Source organism: Periplaneta americana, chromosome 13 (genome assembly GCF_040183065.1).
Source record: "Periplaneta americana isolate PAMFEO1 chromosome 13, P.americana_PAMFEO1_priV1, whole genome shotgun sequence".
In the NCBI taxonomy this organism is placed as follows: Eukaryota; Metazoa; Arthropoda; class Insecta; order Blattodea; family Blattidae; genus Periplaneta; species Periplaneta americana.
The window spans coordinates 215,782-234,650 of NC_091129.1; the positions used below are offsets into that span (position 1 = coordinate 215,782).

Genomic DNA, 18,869 nt, shown 5'->3' on the forward strand with positions numbered 1-18,869 from the left:
GTCTCTGTACGCGAGACTTTCTCACTACGACGTTACAATCTGTTCGCAGCGTTCAGTGGCTGGAAATTAGCCTAGTGGTTTAAATTAAATTTACAGGAAAAGCATCCACAATATTGAAATACACCCGGGGGATACATGATTTTTTATTAGATTTTCTATCGATATGGAGAAAAGTCACTATCCTATCGCAATAGTTAACGAATAAGAGGGTATTAAACATTTGGGAAAATAAAAAAAAAAAACATTTTTTTCTGAGAAATCTATGAACTTTCCAATATATTGCACACTTTTTTTATTAGAGAAATCATGATCTGTTCGATTTGAAAATATGCAGGGTTATTTCAATTCCACCCTGTATTTCAGGCATGTCAAAAATCAGACACTGAAAGTGCAGTGTATGTGCGCGGAACGCCGGTCTGTGCAGATTGCGTCATTCACGTGTTGCTCTTACCAGTTCTTAGCGGGAGGGATGTACAAGAATCTATTCTGCGCTTCTAGTGTTCAATTAAATTGACATTTGGACATTATAAACATATTTAGGAGAAGGAAAAAACACAATTATTGTCAGTGTCTATAATTGACAATAATTGTAACACAAGAAAGAATAGACTTACTCAGTTACAATTCACAATGCAGTCGTTTGTAAAGAATCATTTATTTACATGATTTGTATAAGTATTTGAAGAAAATATAAATATTACAGTAATTTCGAAACAACAAAAAACGAACACAATATTTCATTTTACATAGTAGGTACTGATTATTTCAAAGTAATACTCTTTCATTGTTCCTCAAGCATTATTGGGACCATTGGTGCACAAATGCTAAGAAAGAAAATATTTTACTCCCAATTACATGCAATAGGACATTGTGAGGCTTTTACACTGGAATCATTTCCTTGCTGTATATTAATATAAATTCACATTATTATTAATAAATTGGATAAATTAAGCTTGAATTTAAATTTATATATAGTTTATTTAGAAAACGTTGAGAGCAAGTATTAGCAAGTTGGGAGCGTTACTGAATTGAGTTAAAAGAGTACTTCACAAGCTGTGAAGCGAGGTCATTTTCTTTATGTCAGCTTTAAAGATTTATTAACGTAAGTATATTAGAAAATATAGTAACGTGAGGTGGAAAATTCGCCATTATGTATTATTTTTCCAGAAAATTTTTCCGCCTTACAAATAGTTGCTTTCTTCCTTCCTTTACAACCTCAAGAGCCTCACATGTATTATACTATATTCTCATCACTTATCAGCTTATCAAATAAAAGTTGTAAGTCGTCTAACCATTTATGGCTGTGTTAGTACAGACTCGAAAACAACATCATTTTCATGTTTGTCTTGCCGTGAGAGTACTAATTAAGAAATAAGAGCTGGCGAATATCATATTTTGAGAACTTTACTAATATGATTTAAATTCTCATATCACTCTTAGGTCCACATGATATGATGAAAGCCTTTCATTTTAAAATAATTACTATTGGCTGAGGAAAACATCATAACAGTTATGTTATATGATTCGTGATTTCTCTTCTTCGTTATATCTGTGGACTCCTGACTTTATTTTCCATAACGTATTCACAATCACAGCTCAACGAGCACCCGTACTGATCTGTGTTACTGAAACAAAAGCTGATCTGCTACTATAGGTACTGTACAGCCCTGTCGCGTTCCCCTCCAAGCCGATTCGCTCCCTCCAGGTAGGGGAATAGGAACTGCACGTTGCACGCATCTAGTGCACAATGTGCAGGGTTTTGACACGCCTGCTGTATGTAGTTAAAATCAAGGCTTTTGTACAATTTACTTAATTTTGAGTAATTTATTGGAAACGTGTTCCAATAGATTACATGTTTTGGAATTCGATATGTTGTGACAAATTCTATGTAAAATAATGTGCACTGTGCTGACGACGTGGCAGTAACATGAGGGAGTTGGAAAATTAATTTCTATTTAAAATTTAAATTTGAAGCGATATATCTTTTATGCGGAATTATCTGTTGCACTGTTACTTACATATTATATTCTCCAAAGAAGGATGGTGAAGACTGGAACGTTACCCACGTACTGAATGAAGTTCACAGAAATATATCTTCTGACACGCAACTGACTTTGCCGGGAGGAACTGCTTGCTATTCTGCACATGTGATGCAATCGTATAACGGGTTCATTAAGCAATACAGTTTCTTATTATAGTATTTAGCAATATGACACTTTTCAGCGGTGATCATAATTTTACTGCTATTACTAGGGCTAGGATTTTGATGACATTGCATCTTTTTTCTAGTAAGCCAGAAACATAGTTGCTTTAGTATTTATATGTTATGTGATAAACTGAGTGTTTTAAGACATATTTGTTAGGGCATTTTTTTTTGCATTATTTGCCTGTTTCAACTCATAAGAGCAGCTTTTGTTTTATTCGGATATTTTTGAGGAATTTTCATTTAATTTTGGCCATAAATCCCCATTATTAATATAAAATAATGTTTATTTCCTTTAATATTTGTCTACATATTTTGTCCATTGATATCCATTATTTTTTTACTTGGTTATTTAACGACGCTAGATCAACTACGAGGTTATTTAGTGTCGATGGAATTGGTGATAGCGATATTATATTTGGCGAGATGAGGCCGATGATTCGCCATAGATTACCTGACCTTTGTTTTACAGTTGGAAAAAACCTCGGAAAAAACCCAACCTGATAATCAGCCCAAGCGGGAGTCGAACCCGCGACCGAGTGCAACTCCGGATCGGCAGGCAAGCGCCTTAACCGACCAAGCTACGTCGATGGCTAATACCCATTATTTTGTATAATATTTTAATCGTTTTTCTACACAAATATTGCCATTTTAACGTCGTACACTCCAACCACCCCTCCAATATAGACTCCTCTATTCCTGCTAATTCTGGGTAAGAGTGGCCTTGTGGTGAGCTACATGGAAATTACATAAGGTAAAATAATTAATTAAAGTGTACCACTTAGAAAAAATTATGTAAAATTAAATAAACTTAAATGTTGGTACTACTCTTATGGCCAGTTTTTCCAAGTAATGTTTAATTTGGCTTAACAAATGTTAAATTAACAGCTGGTTTATTTTTAACGTTTTGTTAAGATGTTTTCCATTTTTCCAACATAATTTTGTTTAAAATAACCAACACTTAACTTTAACTGTCGTTAATACTATTCTAACTACTCAATAGCAGTTGGTAATGATTTTGCATATATAAGACAACTTCTTATTGGCTGATATTATTATTTAAATTCTGTACTATGGAGTAAGTCATGAAACATGTGTAAAATCGTAACCTATTACAGTAGCCATGATTCATTCATACAGTACAGAGAATTGATAAATGAAAGTTGCATTGACTGCTATTGAATAATAATAATTATTATGTATGGTTACATTTTATAATGCTAAATATGAATTTCTGTTTAGAAAAATCTCAGCATTATGACCACCAGGTGACAATAATTACACGAATGTGTGTGTAGTCAACTGTACAGAAAACCCCGAGGAGAATTCCGTATCATATAAAATTCTCTAATTTAGGTTCATGCATAAATTATATGTAATTTCGTCCTAAAGAAGCAATTGCTGCTGAAACATTTTATTGTTTACTCACTGCGTATTTTGAAGCACTATTGACATCGGCTATAGTTGAAGAGCTAGTAACATAGAATCTAGAGTTAATAGTAGCTAGTGAATTGGAACAAGTGGCCTATTTCAACTAGGTAACATACAACTGAGTTTTATTTTAAGACATGAAAGTGATTATTATAACTACATACCGGTACCTAAGAAATATTAGTAAATTAATACATAATGTGCATTCAAACATAACAAAACTTAATTGATATATTAACTTTCATTTATTACAGTTATATTATAGCTAGCGATGAGATATGTTTGCACTGGCTTAAAACAGAAGCGAAAGAGCTGGATTCTTGGAATTTATAATCGTTTTCTTTCCGATGGAAATTTAATTTTCCAGCAGGATAATCACCCCGTGCACACCGTCATAAACGTTCAAAGACGGTTCACGGAAAAGCATGAAAAAGAGGATTGACAAATATAGAGACATCCCACCTCAAAATCCAGATCAGTTCTGGGATCAAGTTCTGGTTACCTGGGAAGATTTCGCTAAGGACCAGAACTATTTCCGCGACCTGGTGGACTCAATGCCCCGAAAATGCCAGGCAGTGATAAACGCCGATGGCATGTGGACAATGTATTAGATCCACATGTGTATTTCTTTTATTTTTCTTTAATTTGTTTGTTTATCTTTGTTTTATTTCGGGAAGAAAATTGATCTCCCAAGAGTTTCTTAAATTCTCCTAGTGGAGCCAAAGTTGCGAAATAATAAGTTCCACTACACAAAATTATAAAAATGAAGAAAGGTAACATGTATAAAAATTAATTACGTTAAAAAAAAGTTATCGCCGAGAACCGAACACGGGCCCCTGGGATGGCAAACCAACACGCTACTGACTACTCCATCTGGGTACCATGACGTAATCAGCGCGACGAGGCACATATAGATGCTAGGCTTGAAGTCTACGGACCGTGTAAATAATTCAATGTTCAGTACTAGTTAATGTTTCATTTGGACTGATTTACTGAAGCTTGGTGAAACCGTCCCTTACTCTAAACATTCCTCAAAGAGAAACATAACATGTTACTTTCACAACTTTTGTCTGAACAGCTGTGGTGTTATCCGCCATGTTTAACTGTTTGTTAAATGAGTTAACGGCCTGAAATCCTACATTTAAAGTTAACAGACGGTTAAGAATCTGTTAAGCCAAACTGGTGTTGAACAAATGGAAAAACTGTATTTAACAAACTGTTGAAGGTTTAACAGTCGTTAAGTCTTCTAACAATACTTCGACAACCCGGCCATTAGAATTTAATTTTAATTACTAGTTTAAATATTAAGTAGTACAAAACCTCTTTTCCTACTAAGCCAATTATGTAAGAACAATTTTTAGGGTATTTTAAGGGCATTTTTGAAAGATTTTTAGGTCATAAATGCATTGTTTTAGGTCATTTTTTCATGATTTATACGTCATCAAAATCCTAGCCCTAGCTATTACTTTCAAAATTTTAAGTGTGTTATTAAAGTTAGTCAGTTCGCGGCCCTCTAAGATTAAACGGGTTGCAAATTTTTTTTTTTCGATTGTTATGAAAATCTACATGTTCACTCTACCTGGTTCTGAAATTTCTTTTGTCTGACCGATACATATTTTGTTATAATTTTTCTGGTTTATTTTCTTGTTACAGGAAGCCAATCCAGACGGTAGAATCTACTTCAGGAAAGAACCAAATGTAAGTAACTCATGGATGTACATAAGTAACAGTGTAGTAATATACAAATCTGGCTTTCAGGTAGGAGCTCCCTGTAAAGCAGGTTTGAATAATTTCAAGGAAAAATTGTTCCGGAGCCGGGTATCGATCCCGGGACTCTTCGCTTAGCGCGCTAACGCGCTACCGACTGAGCTACCCCAGGAACTATACACGACACCGTCACAATTTTTCCTTTTATATCCACAGAACTCAAATGAGCTGACAAGACGCCAGAACTCAACTGTGAGTGCCACAAATTAAGTCACACAGTATTTTGTGTGCACTCATAGTTGAGTTCTGGCATCTTGTCAGCTCATTTGAGTTGTGTGGATGTAAAAGGAAAAATTGTGACGGTGTCGTGTATAGTTCCTGGGGTAGCTCAGTCGGTAGAGCGTTCGCGCGCTAAGCGAATGGTCCCGGGATCGATACCCGGCTCCGGAAAAGTTTTTCCTTTAAAATTATTCAACAGTGTAGTATATTGTGTGCAGTGTATTTCTTATGATACGTGTTTATTTGTTTATTTATTTTCAAAATTTAATTTAATTTCAGGACAGAGATATTAATACCAGTTTCGAACTACATACCTTCCTTCATTATCGGTAATTGAATTTTGTTTGATGAAATAGGCAAGTAGCTTCGTAATTAATCAAGTTTCTCTAGGACTTACTGTCTTTAGATATAAAAATAAATGCTACAAGAAAGAGAACACTTCTCATCATTCATATTGCAAACGACCCATAGACCTTCAGTAAATAATTTTATATGTGCGCGCACAATATTCACATCGTGTTTTACAATACTTTGATAATTCTTTAATTCAGTCAATGTTCCAACTTTATACGATATCTCATCGGTGGTCTTTAATCCATATTTTCGTCGTCGTCGTCATCATCATCATCACCATCACTATCACCATCATCATCATCATCATCATCATCATCATCATAATTTGAAATATTTAGGCTTCATGACTAATATCGTTTTCCGCGGTTTTTTCTGCTATGAAGTTAAGCACGGGCAGGGCATGTAGCTCGTATGGGCGAATCCATAAATGCATGTAGTGTGTTAAGAGAGAGGCCGGAGTGGAAGAGACCTTTGGGGAGACCGAGACATAGATGGGAGGATAATATTAAAATAAATTTGAGGGAGGTGGGATATGATTGTAGAGACTGGTTTAACCTTGCTCAGGCTAGGGACCGATAGCGAGCTTATGTGAGGGCGGCAATGAACCTCCGAGTTCTTTAAAAATTATATTTGCACATATTAAGAGATAAATGTTTTCGGCTCGAAACTGCCACCTTCATTTACAATATAGTATACCTATCCAATACATTATATATATATATATATATATATATATATATATATATATATATATATATATATATATATATACACACACACACACACACATTTTGATTACACAACTTTTAACACTGTATCACTTCGGAGTATGTATGATGAGACTTTCTTGTGTTAAATTGTAACATACCTTGTGAACATGTTTCGACCTATTTTGGGTTATCTTCAGAACTGGTCGTTGTTGGTGTTGGCGCCTGTTGTTTCCTGTGAGTGTGCGTTCGTAGTGTAGAGTCAAAGAGTGTATGTATTTTGAAATTGAGTTGTGTGTTGAGAATATCGTTGGGGTGTGTTTTCGTGTATCTGTATATTTCATATTGTTCTAGTGTGTTGAGTTTCTTTCTTTTTGATTAGATGTGCAGTATTTCCATGTCTGTGTTGATGTCTCTGTAGGTGTGGTTGGAATTTGTGTTGTGTTCTGCATATGTGGAGGTGTTTTGTAATTTTGTTATGGCTGTGATGTGTTCTTTGTAACGTGTTTGAAATGATCTGCCTGTCTGTCCTATGTAGAAGTTGTTGCAGGTGTTGCATTTGAGTTTGTATACGCCTTTGTGGTTGTATTTGTTTGGTGTTGAGATGTTTTTGTAGAGTGTTATTTGTTCCGTATGCGATGTTGTAATTTAATTTCTTGAATGAGGTTGCAATTTTATGTACGATTTTGTGTTCGTGTGTTAGTATGATGTATTTTTTTTGTGTTCTTGTGTTTGTGTTGTATTCTTCTGTTTTTTGAGGTTTTGTTTTGTCTTACGTATTATGTTCTCTATTATGTTGGGGTTGTATCCGTTTTCTTGTGCTATGTATTTGATTGTGTTTAGTTCTTCTTTGTAATCCTGTTGGTTCATTGGTATGTTGATTAGTCTGTGTACCATTGTTCGGAATGCAGCTTGTGTTGTGTGGGGTGGTTGGATGTGTTGTGTATGTATGTGTGTTGTTGTTGTTGTTGTGGGTTTTCTATATACTTTGAATGTGTGTTTGTTGTCTACTTTTGTTATTGTAATGACTTGAAAATTTATGGGTTTGTTGTTTTCAATTTCTAATGTGTAGTGTAGCTTTGGGTGTATTTTGTTTATGTGTTGATGTAGGTTTTGGATCTGTCTTTTGTTTCCTTTGTATAGTATTATTAGTAGGCCTATGTCATCTACGTATCTGTGCCATATATGTTGTCTCCGTGTTTGTTATTGCCTTTGTTTTGTATGTATGTCTGTTCTACGTGGTGTAAGAATATTTCTGCTAGTATGCTGGAAATGGGTGATCCCATGGGTAGGCCTTCGGTTTGTGTGTAATATATGTTATTGTATGTGAAGTAGTTTTGTTTTGTGATGATGTCTGTGGTGTGGATGATTTCTTGCATTTGTTCTTGTGGTGTGTTGTTTTTGAGCATTTGTTCTAGTATCTGTGGTGTATCTTTTATGGGTATGTTTGTGTATAGGTTAATTATGTCGAAAGTTGCTAATGTTGTACTGTGTGGGATATGTTAACAAGGTATGTTAAAATTTAACACAAAGTCTCATCATACATATTCCGAAACATTATATATACTGAACGAATACTTGAATATAGGCCTACGTTATAAGGAAGTTGTGAATAATAGATGACAATAGCGAGTATATGTGTAGAAAGGGAGAATACTTCTTATGCATAGCTATAGACACGAAGCTGTTATTCCCTGCGTGACTCCTCCTCTTTGCTTACGTCTTAAGAAATGAAGGCTCTATAAAGTCTAGGTAGGTAGTATCGTTCGCTATTTTTGTTCTTTCATTGCCGAGCTACTAGACGAGGAATCTATTTGCCGTACCGTTAAACATTATCATGTCGTAGCTCCTATGATAATAAATCAAACGCACTGTAATTGAGCAAATAATTGAACGGCAAATGACGACCTCCTGTGGTTTCTGCGAACGCCAACGAAAGAGCTAAAATGGTGGGCGATTATATTAAGTATTTATCGAGCCTTAGGATATGCATAACGTCTTCATCAGCGAATCATAAGACGCACACGTTTAAATGTAGCCGACCTGCAACGTGATTGACTGCAGGAAATTAGAGCAACAGGACTATAAGATTGGAAATGCGCTACAAAACTGTATAAGACCTATTAAGTAACTGATTTCGAATGAGCCAGTATAATGCACATGATATAGATAAGTAGTGTAACTCATAAAACATAATTTTTCAGGAGAACAAAATACCTGTTTCGTCAGAAATCACTTTTCCCTCGTTTACATCCGAATTTTCAAACCCTTCGTCCTGTTCCACTGTCTTTTCTTTACAATCTATTCATTTGCTGTCATTTTTAGGATTATTAATATCATTTGTAATTTGTGTTGGTTAGAGCTATGTATAGAGAAATATATTTCCTAATTCTTCGATTTTATTTGAATAGAAGTACGTAGTGATGTAATTAAAAATATTAATAATAATATCAAAACTCTTTTACGTTACTCAATTTGGAGATCTTTATATTAAACAATGAAGTATAATAGTTATTTATGCAACAAGTGGATAACTGATGTTTATTGCATGATGAATGTTTGTCGCATGATCGATAACGAGTGCTACAATTTTCATGAGTGTCATAATAAGATTATCCACAAGTTAATACAACAATTTATGGCATCTTAGCATTATACATTGTAGGAAAGAAATAATGAAAGAAATTCAATTCAGGATCAATAACTGACAAATTATATTCATAATACATTCTGATCGATGACTTGCGCCTGGCATTGACATTGAGTAAAGAGTAATGGCTGACCTTGCAGGTTATGTAACAACTGTTCCTTTATTTTGTTAATATAGTTTCTCTGCACCACAGAACTGTTTTATGTGATATTACAAAAGTGATACAAAAATTGTTAAAGATTGAAAATAAATGATACGTTACCTTCTGTCCTGCATTCCATTTCTTGTTAGGCCGCGCGTAGAAGAGAAACCAAGACAGCAAGAGTTCCGGTATTACGTCATTGCAAATACGTCATTGCTTTTATCGGCACGCGTGCCATAATAAGCCAATTACGCACGATTTTCGACGTAGTAACAATCTGTTTACAATGCTAAGATGGCATAAAAGTATTTATACAGTATGTTTTATGTATTTGATTAATGTCTATGAGAGTCATAATGTGACATTTCTTACGATTTGATAATTTAATTTTCTATGATGTGTTTGCTTCAATTTGCAAGGCATTTTCGTTGCTGGTACTGACGTTTCTTTTCTTTTACTATTAGACATATATATTCTTGTTCGTAAGATGTTTTGACGAGAAAACACTATGGCATTAATTGGAGGCACCAGCACTTTTCCAATAAAACTTTTTCTGGTCATCAGACATTTTTGAGAACACTGAAGTCTACATTCCACCCTATCACAATGTGTACTTATATTTCGTTCTGGAAAATTGTTTGGCCTAAAGACGATTTCATGTTTTTGTACAATGCCTGATATTCTTCAAATCACTTCGTTTTGCAGGGATCAAGTTACTCTGAGAATGGAGCTACACGAGAACAAATAAGCAGTTATGAGACGCTTAAGTCACGTGATAGTCACTGGGTGAGTAATTTTCTCGTATATATGAATTAAAATGGAAGTTGCTTACAGGTAGGGACGGGTGTTTAGAATTCACCTGCGTCTATTTTTGTCTAAGAGATTTCCATATTTCATAACCAATATAGTTTTCTTTTCTTAGTGCTGGTGTCGAATTGGACACTGTAAATAAGTAAAGTGTACACAACTTATTCACTTATTAATATTTTACTAAATATTTCAAGAGATAACTACTTTGGAGATATATTTTAAAAATATAAATTTGAAGCTATGATCATTATAACAAGAGGTATAATTTTGCGATAAACATATTTGCTTTACAAAAAAGTGCATGAATATTTTTTAGTTGTATGGGGTTCTTTCTATCCATTTCATAAACTGTAACGAACTACTACTTCACATATGGGATAAATAACAAGATCGTGGATTTCATAATACTTCGAATAAAATAAACCCACAAATGCCAAATGTACAGTTTTAAGCTAAGCCATACCAATTACAAGTGATCAATATAACTAGTTTAAGATTACATGGTCAAAACCCTGCTACTGCAATCAGTTGAAGCTTGTGATAAAGGATGAGGAAGTTTCATCTAAACAAATCGGTGTATGCCAGACAAGAAAGCTGACGAGAAGTCATGTGAGTGCGTTATGTTCCTTTGTTATAGAAAAAATTATTAAATAACAATTCATTGCAATTATATTAAAAGATAATATACTTATTTTAAACAGTTTTAATCAATTCAATACCATACAGAATTAACGAATGAATTATTGAACTCCATCAAATGTGCAAATTGACTATCAGATACTCGTACAAAAAATAATCAATAAGAAAAAATGGAGTTCTGCTTTTAGACTAAACTGTCAAAGGATGAATGTTTGAATTAAATTATTTCGTAGTGATTTAATATTATTTAAAGGAAGGTACCCAAAGAACATATTTATCCTTGCATTTATGTTGGAATATTCATGAAAGCTTGCTACAGATTATAATAATTAGGTATAGATTATTAATCTAAAATATTACTGTTTCAGGGCAAATATAATGTCCAGTCTTTTTTCTACAACGAAGTTAAGTACACAGAGACCTTAGTAATAATAATAATAATAATAATAATAATAATAATAATAATAATAATAATAATAATAATGATGATAATGATAATAATAATAATATTACTATTAAGGAACCCGCAGATCATTGCCGCCCTCACATAAGCCCTCCAACCGTTCCTATCCTGTACAATATTAATCCACTCTCTACCATCGTATCCCACCACCCTCAAATTCATTTTAATATTATCCTCCTATCTACGTTTCCGCTTCCCCGAAGGTCTTTATCCCTCCCATCTCCCAACTAACAGTCTACATTCATTACTGGATTCGCCCATTTGTGCTACATGCCTGCCCATTTCAAACGTCTGGCTTTAATGTTCCTACTTAAGTCAGGCGAAGAATACAAAGCGTGCAGTTTTGCGTTTTGTAACTTTATCCATTCTCCTGTAACTCCATCCCTCTTGGCCTCAAATGATTTCCTACGAACCTTATTCTCAAACACCCTTAATCTCTGTTTCTCTCTCAAAGTGAGAGTCCAAGTTTCACAACCATACAGAACAGCTGGTAATATAATTGTTTCATAAATTTTAACTTTCAGACTTTTTGACAGCAGACTGGATAACAAAAGCTTCTTAACCGAATATTAATAGGCATTTTCCATATTGATTCCGCGTTTAATTTCCTCCCGAGTATAATTTATATTTGTTACTGTTGCTCCAAGATATTTGAATTTTTCCACGTCTTCGAGGGATAAATGTCGAAAATTTATATTCTCATTTCGTACAATATTCTGGTCACGAGACATAATCATATACTTTGTCTTTTCGGGATTTACTTCCAAACCTATCGCTTTACTTGGCTCAAGTAAAATTTTCGTGTTTTCGCTAATCGTTTGTGGATTTTCTCCTAACATATTCGCGGCATTCGCATAGGAAAGAAACTGATGTAACCCGTTCAATTTCAAACCCTATCTGTTGTCCTGAACTTTTCCAATGGCATATTCTAGAGCGAAATTAAAAAGTAAAGGTGATAGTGCATCTCCTTGCTTTAGCCCGCAGTGAATTGGAAAAGCATGAGATAGAAACTGGCCTATACGGACTCGGCTGTAATTTTCAGCGAGATATATTTTAATTAATCGAACTAGTTTCTTGTGAATATCAAATTAAGTAAGAATATTGTACTGGGTGGACAGTATAGAGCAGAACAGGTTTTACAACTCGCATGACCTTGAGTCCCTCACCTCTGTGCGCAAAGCCGGCCTGCCGTGAAACGTGTTCTGCTCTATACTGTTCACACAGTATAAATCGTCTCTCTTAACCGAGTCATACGCCCTTTTGAAATCTGTGAATAACTGATGTACTGTACACTTATACTCCCATTTTTCTCCAATATCTGTTGAATAAAAAAAATGTTCTATTACGCCTCAAACCGAACTGATTATCCCCAATTATTTCATCTACGTACGGAGTTAATCTTCTCAAAAGAACATTGGACAAAATATTGCACGACATTAATAAAAATTATATTCCTCGAACGTTACCACGGTTAGTCTTGTGCCCTTCTTAAAAATAGGTACAATTATGGACCCCTCCCATTGTTTTGGTACAATTTACGTTTCCCAAATAGCAAGTACAAGTTTATAAATTTCGCTAGATAAAGCGCTTCCACCCTCTTGTACTAATGATGCAGGAATTTGATCGATACCTGGAGACTTGTACTTTTTTATAATATATATCACAATTTCGACCTCAGAATGTGTGGGTTCCGGTATAAATGGCTCAAATTTATATTTTAATTTCGTTCCAATCATTTCTGTTTGGCGTATGTACATTTAGTACTTGCCCAAAATAGTTTTTCCATCTCTTCAGGATTGAAAGAGAGTATAAAAGCAAGTCACCATTCTCATCCTTGATCATGTTTACCCTTGCCTGATATTCGTTTTTAAATTTCTTTATAGTCTTATATAATTCTCGAATGTTTTTATTCTTGCTATTTGTTTTTATCTCATTCAGTTTTTTCTTCAAGTAACCTCTCTTTTTATTCCCAGTTGGACGACTTACTTTCCGTCTTTCATTGAAATAATTAACTCTATTTTCCTCAACTGGATCCAGTAAGAATTTCAATTTTGGCCGTTTCCTTCTTTCTACTACCATGTAACAATCTTCAACAAACCACGGTTTCTTATTCTTCGTTTCATAATAACTTATGCTCTGCTCAGCTGTAATTATGATATTATCTCTGATATTTTCCCAACGCTATTAAAATCAAACTCTTCCTCAACTTCGTCGGAACTTCCTAAAGTGGCAAAACTATTCGAAATTTCGACCTGATAATTTTGCTTAGTTAACTCATCCTTTAATTTCAGAATAATGAATTTACTAATATTAACTTGATGCTCTACTCGCTTAGCTACTGGTAGTCTTTCTCTTAATTCTCCAATTAAAAACAATGGTAAGATATTACATTCTGCCCCCCCCCCCCGAATGTTGGAATGTCTGCTATACTCGTATGTCTTCGTTTATCTATCAAGGGGGAAGTTTGATCACAATATCCTCTGAAGGAAGGTCAAAAATATCTGATTGCTCATCATGTAAAAAAAAAAAAATAAATTATCAAATCTAGTAAACTTCTTTTGATACTTACTTCCTTACTTACTTATGGCTTTTAAGCAATCTGGAGATTCATTGCCTCCATACGTAAGCCCACCATCGGTCCCTATCCTGAGCAAGATTAATCCAGTCCCTATCATCACATACCTCAAATTCATTTTAATATTATCCTGTCACCTACCTCTCGGCCTGCCCAAAGGTCTTTCGTCCTCCGGCCTCCACACTAACACTGTATATACATTTCTCGATTCGCCCATACTTGCTACATGTCCTGCCATTCTCAGACGTCTGGAATTAATGTTCCTAATTAAGTGATGTGAATTATTACGTGCGTTCTGCGTTGTGTAACTTTTTCATTCTCCTGTAACTTCATCTTAGCCCAAATGTTTTTCCTAGGAACCTTATTCTCAAAAACCCTTAATCTCTGTTCTGTCAAAGTGAGATTCTAAGTTTCACAACCATTAGAACACGACGGTAATAGAACTGTTTTATAAATTCTTACTTTCAGATTTTTTGACAGCAGACTTGATGACAAAAGCTTCTCAAACGAACATTAACAGACAATGCCCATAGTTATTCTGCATTTAATTTCCTCCCGAGTATCATTTGTATTTGTTACTGTTGCTCCAAGATGTTTGAATTGATCCACCTCTTCGAAGGCTTAATTTCTTTATTTTTTATATTTCCATTTCGTCTTCTTTAGATACTGAACTTCGAATTCTGTTTCACAAATCATTTTACAAATTCTGCAAACAAAAAATTACAATTAGGCTCTCTTTCCTTCCACAAAAATGAGAACAAAATTTTCTTCTCTTGATTGTTCTAAATTCGCTCGAGCAATCAACTCAGTGTCATTTACACTTAAAATGGCATTGGTTTCAACTTCTTCCATTTCTGAACTTTATCCGTCATATTTCTCTTTTCACACAACTATCTTTTTTCTTTCTTCTATCTCGGTTTTCTCTGGCGTATCTATTAGAACAAGTGCCTTTCGTTTTTATGATTATGAGTTTTATTTTTCTGGAAAGAACATAATTTAGTTTTGCCGGGGTTTGCCTCTTGAATTTTCATTTGCTTCGTGGCAAATCCTCCGAAGCTGAAACCCCACAAAAGCCATTACTAAATACTGTTCTTGATTACTCATAAGAGTAACTTATTTACGAAATTATTTAAAATATAACGAGTCCTTCTGAAAACAGTTCTCCCCAGGTACACCGTCGCTAAGTACATCAGAAATTAGTAGAATATATCTCAGCAAGTTTTCAAGTCTCAGGTACCGAAAATAAACCAATAACCACATGGATACGTAGCGAAAATACCAGGTTTTAAAAATAAAAATCTAAGTTTTTAATCATGTAACTAAAGAATGAATTAAAATAATTCATTAGTTTGAAAATTACTTACGTTTTAGATTAAAAAACACATTGCTTCAACAAAAACTAAATCATTCACAGAACAGCTGAATGATGAAATTAAAGTGATCAACTGCTAAAACAAAAATTACACCACATAAGTTTGAAAATAAACGAGGCGTCCCCAGCCTAGGGACAACAGCTTCCCTTAATATATTTTTTGTAAAAGAAATAATATTCAATGTATGAGAAATAAATGTCATTTTTAAAAGGAAACGAATTAACTTTTGTATTGCAGTTGTTCCATTAGCTCTATCTAATAACAACTGATTAATTTACAGACTGTTTGAATGTCACCGGTAAGAGCAAAGATAAATAACGTGTGTCGCACCCTTATCATGTTGATTTAATTGAAGATCGAACACACCTATAATTCTGTATACTACCCAATACAACCCTTATTTCTTCAGTTCTGTACTGGAAAATATAAAGATTAGGCATCGGCGAGAAATCTGATTGCACACCGGAGATTTTGTGTTTTGTTTTTGTGAATAATTATTTATTTTTTATTGTACACTACTATTATGTCTCACTTCACCATGTGCAACACATACTAGTATTAAAATATACAGGACCTACATTGTGATTGTGGTTTAATTGACGCACAAATCTAACCAGAATTATCCTCCTCGTATTCGAATCTTGGTCAGACATTGGTAATGTGTATTCTTACCTATGACATTCAAAAAGCCAATAAAATAGCCAGTTGTTATTAGACAGAGCTAACGCATCATTTGTAATACAAAACATAGTTGGTCCCATTTAAAAAAACAAAGATGACTCTAATATCTTGAAAATTATATCAGGTACAAAAACCCTTTTCATGTATCAGATGTGTCCTTCGATGTAACTTTATTTAACTTGTAATTGTCGGTTTGTGCATATTTGAAATATTTATCTTGCTATTGGAGGTGAAACGTTAATTGGGACACTCTGTATGTATACAGGCTGATTACTAAACGTCGTCTTCGAAGACAGGAGCGTGTTAAGGTGGGTACTCACTTAGCGAACGAACAACGAACGAATGATGAAGCGACACTTCGTTGTTCGTTCGCTGTTTGGAGCAACGTACAAATCATTCGCAAATGGTCAGAAAACATTCACGTTCGCTGATTATCCGCAATAATGGTAGACGAAAATATAATTATAGCAAGTGCAGCCGTTATTATTATAGGCAGTTTAACAAAGAGAAAGTTAAAAAACAAAAGGCGATGGTGTCAGACGCCACTCTACGAAAGTCGCAATCAGTATAGAGGCACTGACTTGCTTCATGATTTACGTCGAATGGAATCGGGACAGTTTCACAACTTCTGTCGCATTTCAGAAACTGACTTCGAAATATTACTGTGCAAAATAGGGTCAACAATTTCCAAGCTGGCGAGAAGCAATATCTATTCAGGAAAGGCTAGCATTAACACTTCGAAATCTCGCTACAGGAGATTCGTATACAAGTTTAATGTCTTAATTGAAAGTGTCGAAACAGTTGATACCAGGATTGTTCCAGAAATATATACAGCTATAATTGAGGAACTGGAAGATTTTATTAAGTTACGACTGCAATACAGGGGAAAGTTTCAATATACGGATACCTCACTGACAATAATTATCTTAAAATATTAAAAAGAAAGATTTCTCTGTGTTTGTCGAATTCACATCATGCTTACGAAAAGGCATTTTTCAGTTCCAATGAATTATTTTGTGTGCACAAGGTTGGAACTTTGTTTTTTCTGGGCGTGAATTTGTCCAAAAGCAACGACATATGTTTATACGCGAACCAAGTTGACTCGTACACTTCATAACTCCCCATTCCAGATCTTTTTATGAACTTCTGTCTTTCCCTCCGGAATGATGTCAGTAGGGACTAGGGACTCAATTTTCTTTTCCTTACAATAAACAACAAATATGTATCCACTGGAAATAAATAAACAAAAATAATTTTCAAATGGAGCAAGTGTTTGACTCGTCTAACTTGCTGCTAAACATCTTTCCAATAGCTTTCCAAACATGTTTTCTTACTTTAGTGTGTGGTAAGAGGATACTAGGGATTCCATAAAGTTTCCTGCTGCTTATATGCGTTAATAAGATTTATAACACTCTTCTTCCGTCCACTCCAGTTTCGACATCCTGTTGGTGAAACTAAGCGCTGCGTTCCGCTACGAACTACAAACTAGTGGCAAATTCCGTCCACAACGAATAACAACTTTCTTTGATGTACCGACAAACGACGGATCACTTCCGAAGGCACACCAAACGATCGGTGGCGATGAAATTCGAGATAAGAACCGTCATGTTATGATGAATAGTTATGGAGATATTGGAGGCAATACCGAGAAGTCAAATGGAGTATTAGTTACTTTTGACCCAAAGCGCGTAGTATTTGGAATTAAATGTCAAAAATACGACAACAATGTGATGTGTGCGACATGTATCTATCTGTCCCTGAAAGAATCGGAATTCTTCGTTTAAGCGCAAGAACTGCGAAGAAAATAACTGTAGTTGATTTGTTTTCAAGTACTGCACAGCGAGTTCTCTGTGCAATGTCACAGTTTAAATTGACATTACGATACGTAGCTGTTTCTCATTTTGAAGTAAGGTAAGCATGTCATGTTTACATTGCATACGTCTTGCAGACGCCGGTTTTCAAAATGTGGTGCGCGATTCACCCGTTGTTCAGCGTTGGAGTCCACACCTGTAGAGTAACGGTCAGCGCGTCTGGGTGAGAAACCGTGTGGCCCGGGTTCGAATCTCGGTCGGGGCAAGTTACTTGGTTGAGGTTTTATCCGGGGTTTTCTCTCAACCCAATACGAGCAAATGCTGGGTAACTTTCGGTGCAGGACCCATGACTCATTTCACCGGCATTACCACCTTCATATAATTCAGACGCTAAATAACCTAGATGTTGATACAGCGTCGTAAAATAACCCAATAAAACAAAAAAATCGGCGTTGGATTAATTTCTATCAAACCTGTGTGGGTCATGCTTGGAGTAAGAGAGTGTAATTTGGAAGTGCGGGATGTTTGATATGGACAAATCGGAGTCACAGTCTGAACTGAAATCTTCAATACAAAAGCGTTTCACACAGAAATAATATTTGGTCCTGTAGACAATTGGGGAACATTGCAAAATAGAGTATTTGTTCCTATCTTATTTATGCATGCATTGATGTGGCCTATTACGACCTGGTCTTCGAAGACGGCATTTAGTACTTACACTGCATGTATATGTTATATGCGTAGATCTAAGGATTTAGTCACAGTTTGTCTGACGAACATGGCAGTAGCGTACATTGTTTCCTTGGTTTGTTCTTATTAGCATTAGTAATAAATCAGAAGGTACTGCTGACAATTACCGACGCAGTACTATGTTTTTAACATGATTTTTAATAGTTTCTTTTCCTTTTCTAGAGTCGCATCCATCGTGAATTCGGTGACATTAATCTTTTGGAAAATGTAAATAACTATATGTGTATACAAGTAGTAGTATATTATAAAGCTCTTCCTTAATATTAGTATCACTGGCTCCCATGTCAAACTGTA

General features: G+C 34.9%; 1 non-coding gene across 1 annotated transcript; it reads left to right on the top strand.

Moving 5' to 3' along the window:
* The first annotated feature begins 5,717 nt into the window (after positions 1-5,717).
* On the top strand, positions 5,718-5,791 carry TRNAS-GCU (transfer RNA serine (anticodon GCU)). Its single transcript has one exon. It is a non-coding gene; the product is annotated as a tRNA-Ser (tRNA).
* The last annotated feature ends 13,078 nt before the right edge of the window (positions 5,792-18,869 follow it).